The sequence below is a fragment of the Fundulus heteroclitus genome, chromosome 2 (genome assembly GCF_011125445.2).
Source record: "Fundulus heteroclitus isolate FHET01 chromosome 2, MU-UCD_Fhet_4.1, whole genome shotgun sequence".
NCBI classification, from domain to species: Eukaryota; Metazoa; Chordata; class Actinopteri; order Cyprinodontiformes; family Fundulidae; genus Fundulus; species Fundulus heteroclitus.
Genome location: NC_046362.1, coordinates 4924498 through 4930497, shown reverse-complemented (window position 1 = coordinate 4930497; position 6000 = coordinate 4924498).

Below are 6000 nucleotides of genomic sequence, written 5' to 3'. Positions count from 1 at the left end.
AAAGCTCCTCGGTGGCAAGGCCCCGGGGGTGGATGAGATTCACCCGGAGTACCTTAAGGCTCTGGATGTTGTGGGGCTGTGTTGGTTAACGCGGCTCTACAACATTGCGTGGACATCGGGGGCAGTTCCCCTGAACTGCCCCCGATGTCCACCACCCCCAGACTGGGGTGGTGGTCCCCCTATTTAAAAAGGGGGACCGGAGAGTGTGTTCCAACTACAGGGGAATCACACTCTTAAGCCTCCCTGGTCAGGTCTATTCAGGGGTTCTGGAAAGGAGGGTCCGTCGGATAGTCGAATCTCGGATTCAGGAAGAGCAGTGTGGTTTTCGTCCTGGCCGTGGAACACTGGACCAGCTCTATACCCTCAGCAGGATTATGGAGGGGGCATGGGAGTTTGCCCAACCAGTCTACATGTGCTTTGTGGACCTGGAGAAGGCATTTGACCGTGTCCCCCGAGGGATCCTGTGGTGGGTACTCCGGGAGTATGGAGTACCGGGCCCTTTAATAAGGGCTGTCAGGTCTCTGTACGACCGGTGTCAGAGTCTGGTCCGCATTGCCGGCAGTAAGTCGGACTCGTTTCCGGTGAGAGTTGGACTCCGCCAAGGTTGCCCTTTGTCACCGATTCTGTTCATAACTTTTATGGACAGAATTTCTAGGCGCAGCCAAGGTGTTGAGGGGATCCGTTTTGGTGGCCTTAGGATTGCGTCGCGGATGACGTGGTCCTATTGGCTTCATCAGGGCGTGATCTACAGCTCTCACTGGAGCGGTTCGCAGCCGAGTGCGAAGCGGCCGGGAGGAAAATCAGTGCCTCCAAATCCGAGACCATGGTCTTGAACCGGAAAAGGGTAGAGTGCCTTCTCCGGGTTGGGGAGGATGTCCTGCTCCTAGTGGAGGAGTTCAAGTATCTTGGGGTCTTGTTCACAAATGAGGGGAGGATGGAGCGGGAGATCGACAGGCGGATTGGTGCAGCGTCTGCTGTGAAGCGGGCGCTGTACCGATCCGTTGTGGTGAAGAGAGAGCTGAGCCAAAAGGCGAAGCTCTCGATTTACCGGTCGATCTACGTTCCTACCCTCATCTATGGTCACGAGCTTTGGGTCGTGACCGAAAGAAGTAGATCCCGGATACAAGCGGCTGAAATGAGTTTTCTCCGTAGTGTGTCTGGGCTCTCCCTTAGAGATAGGGTGAGGAGCTCAGTCATCCGGGGAGGACTCAGAGTAGAGCCGCTGCTCCTCCACGTCGAGAGGAGCCAATTGAGGTGGCTCGGGCATCTGGTCAGGATGCCTCCTGGACGCCTCCCTGGTGAGGTGTTCCGGGCACGTCCCACCGGGTGGAGGCCCAGGGGAAGACCCAGGACACGCTGGAGGGACTATGTCTCCCGGCTGGCCTGGGAACGCCTTGGGATTCCTCCTAAGGAGCTGGACCAAGTGGCCGGGGAGAGGGACGTCTGGGCCTCCCTACTGAAGCTGCTACCCCCGCGACCCGACCCCGGATAAGCGGAAGAAGGCGGACGGACGGACGGACGGTATTTCTATCATAACTTTCAATAAAAGGTATAGTGGACAATTTTCCCAGAAATGTAGTTAAGAAATTCCCAAGTCACTTTATGATTAACTGTGAATGTGTGAAAGACTATCCCAAATACAATCTGGTGTTATTTATTTTTCCTTACAACCTCCTCTTATTCTCATAAACTTGTAAGACAGTTTGCTTCTTTTGACTGTCTTCCATTTTACGTGAGCACGTCACCATGATTGACATGTGGAACAACCAATAGATAAGGTGATATAACCCGGAACTCGAAGCTGAAAGAAGAATGTCCACTATACCTTTAATATTGAAGTGCTACAGAGAAAGACTTAATTTTGCTCTACATTTTTTCAGAACTAGCTAATACCCAATTATTAATTTATAAAAACTGTTACTGTCTTTGTCTTTTGTCATATTTGGCTCATGTGGTTTTCCTACATCAAGATAATCAAGTTTTCCTGTTTGTTCTTGTCATTTTGTCGTGACATACAATTAGAAAAAAAAATGATTCAGTGTTTTACGGTGACAAAAATGTTTTTTTATAGGCTATACTAAATGCAGGTTGTTCTGAAGTAAACCCTCATCTTTTTTGCTTTGCGCTGCTTTGTAATCAATCATTGCTCAAGGGCTAACCAACACCTGTGGAAATGCTGAAGACATTTTAGTAACGTCTAGGATTTGATATGTGCCTGAAACATATAGCTGTCAGAGTTCTTATAGTTTGCATACTAAAATCTGTAGTCTCACTTTTCCTACACACCTGAGGTTTGTTAAAGAATATTTGTATGGAAAGGGAAACAGAGCAGAAAGGAAGAGGAGCTGACATCATTTCATTCAAGCGTGACCCGTAACACCCCAGGACATTGCTAATAAAGGACATACAACAGTGGAAGATTTCAAGGTATGTGGGAATAAAGCCGCTTTGATCATCTAGGTTATCCGGGGTGAAATATTTCACCAACCATTAATCCTCAAGGCTAACAGAAATCTGAAGGCCTCTGCAAGGTTTCTATTTGTTTCTAAATCAGGTTAAAGCCCACCCTTTTAGGCAAGTTACCACTTTGCTCTCTTTGATATCGCAGATATCTTCCAACCAAAAATGCTTAGATTAAAACCAGCCAGAATGTGTTGGAAAAGCCCCTTGCTAATGAACATCAGAAGGAGAATCTAATTATGGCCACTAGACGAATGCTATTATGCTTATGATGAAAGTGTTTCACCGGCCCTGCTAAAATCAACAAGGCTATGTTTTCTTCCCTTCTGCTTTCTCTTTCTTGTTTACTGACATTTAAATAGAATATTTTCAGCCCCGCAATCTTTCATTTGCATGTGATGAGACATCCACTGCTGGAACATTCGCAACTGTCTTTAATGTCTTTAATGTTTTCTAGTTGTGAAAAAAAAAGTTATGACTGTGGGACATGGGCTTCAAATTGGGGATTGTGTTTAAACATAAATGTAATCTCGAGACCAGCAAACAGCCAAAACTCCCAGAGGTGGGCATGCTTTCCGATGTTCAGTTAATCACATGCAAGTACGTTCCCTCAAACAGTCACCGTAAAAAGAAAGGAAGTGTCAGGTTTTATGCATTTCATATGAATTCAAGTGTTTTCTGTAATACTTAATTTTGCACAAAATATCCACTTTGGGCTTTATCCGTGTCTAATATGTCCTGAAGTAGGGGAATCTGTGGGTGTGAGGTTGTGCTTTTTAATATAGATTTAAATTATTTTAAAACCTGATGAAGACTTGATTATTTACAAAATACTTTATTTTTACCATGACTGTAAATTCTGTGGAAACACAAAAATAATCTTTATATTCTTTGTGAAATGTGTTGTGTAGGTTTCGATTGTGATTAATTCAGAAACTGGTAAAGAGGAGAACATTTTAATCCTTTTTTGTAGTGATTGTAGCTTTCAGGCGAGTTCTGGACTGGACTGCATTGTGAACAGAGGCTGAGGCAGGCCCATGATTCCCAAGCAAAGGCTCATTCTGCCCTCTAGTGGTAAACCAAATGAATAGATTACAATGACTTGCCTCATGCAAGATGCACTCGCTTACAGTTTGAAGCTGTTTTCAGTTTTATTACTTTGAATGACTGACCGATGTATTGTCATTGCAATTTTTGCACAATGAAAGTCCTTCAGTTGATACATTATCAATACAAATCAGATAAAAATCATAATAAATCACTGTCAATTAGAGGAAATACATAAAATGTTATCTTTCTTAACACGTTATGGTTCCCAAAACAGTAACACAAGATTTCCTTTTTGTTCATCAGACAAAATATATTTGTCCTGTTTTGGGGTTCTTTGGAGTTGGTTTTATTTTAGAAATTTTATTTACAGATCACAAAATATGAACCCTTCATACATCACATGGGTTAATAGGCTTGTCCTCGCTCCTGTTTAGTGTCAGAATTTGAAGCAGTTGTGGCTTGCTATGGGGGAACCCTACAGTACTACCCACATCAATATTGCAGGATAAATGGACAGAGCAAATATAAATTACAAAATAAAAAAGTAATTATCACATCTGTTCACTCATGAAATGTGTCTGACTTTAGGGTTTTTCAGTATTCCCGTTGCATTTTAGATTTATTTTAGTGTATGCCAAGTGGTAAATGGCTTATACTTGTACAGTGTATCATTCACCCATTCACACACACATTCACACCCTGACAGGTGAGCTATGTTTGTAGCCATAGATGCCCTGGGGCAGACTGAAAGAAGTGAGGCTGCCATACATCGGCTCCCAAGGACACCACAACTCACCGGTTACAGGACGAACTCCCTAACTTCTGCAAATTACATGTATTTAATTGACAGATATCGTTAATTGATCTGAATCAAATTGATCTGATTGGATGGCGAATTCCACAAATTGCTGATTGGCAATGGGCGCACAGAGCTGCGCCCAGAGGAGATCCTTTAAGTAACCACTTACAGACCAGTATGGAGTCAAATGGAAGCCAAAAAGTTCAAAACATTTACACACACTCATCAGCTTGGCACCTCTTACCATTGCAATGATGCATTGTAATGATGCAAATGAAAAGAGTCTCACAACAACAGTGGCAAGAGAGCATGGCAGCAAAAAAAAGAAAAGAAAAAATATATAATTTATTTACACAATGTCTATTTCACAAATCTTTTGCTGGAGGAAAAAAGTGGCTTAAGTACTTAGACCAGACCAGCCAGACCTAAACATTCAGTGGCATTAGAGTGACCTGTACTATACCAAACACAGTTGACTGCTGAGTGTAACATTAGAAAGGCTTTTCATTGTTTATCCTGCTCGCTTTTTCAAAATGTTGGCACTAAAGCTTTGTGGCCAACAGAGGGGGTCAGAGACCTCAAACATCTCTCCAAACTTGGTCAAGCTGCTGGAACACTGTAACTTTATGTTCTTTCTGGAACCTTTTCACCACATCATGACACATGTGGACTTCTTCTATGCCAAGCTCCGGAAGAAGAATCTAGACTCAGTCTACATCAAAGGGAGCATCCAGTAAGTCAAACAGTGCATACCAAACAGCCTGATCATTATGACTTCTCTTTATCCTTTCCCCGCACAAAGGTGTCAGTTCAGAGTATAGTCAAATTGTTGCAGAAGAGGTGAGTTTATTTTGTAGCAACTTGTTATTGTCATGTTTCATTGGACTTGTGATATTCTTAGAGATCTGTTTTGAAATACCATTTTAAATATCCTAGACGAGATGTTCCAATACAGCCTATCTCCTAATCACCATCATTTTTGTGGGGTTTTTAGTGACAGCGTGGCACTCCCGTGTTCAGTGGATACCTGGAGTAGTGCATGCGTTTATTTTTAGTCTAATTGATTACTGCAACAGTGTTTTCACAGGTCTGCCAAAAAAGTGGATCAGACAGCTGCAGTTGATCCAGAACGCTGCTGCCCGCGTCCTCACTAAGACTAAAAAAGTAGAGCACATCACCCCAGTTCTAAAGTCCTTACACTGGCTCCCTGTATCTCAGAGAAGAGAATTTAAAATACTTATTTTAGTCCATAGATCAATGAATGGCTTAGCACCCAAATACATTGCAGACTTTTTATCATCAACCCTCCAGACCACTCAGGTCTTCTAGTGCAAATTTCCTCTGCATACCCAGAACCAGAACCAAACACGGAGAAGCAGCATTTAAGTTGAGCGAGGAGTCTGGAAACAACCAGTCCAAGTTTGAGGAATCTGGGTCTTTGGTAGTGATGTTACGTGATGTGCCGAGGCTTCGAGGCGTGTGTCGAGTAATGGTGGGGGCGTTTCCGCAATGCGGGTATTGAGGCTTGCTTCATTTAGGGGAGGAGCCGAAAACGATGACGTCCAAAGCCTCGCTGCCCGGCTGTACCACGTGACTGCTTCGGGAAGTGGTTCAGATTTCGCTGCAGGGTTGTTGTAGGCGAGTTGCGGTCAGTTGAGAGAGTGGATAGAGTTTTGATAGTTTTGATAGCA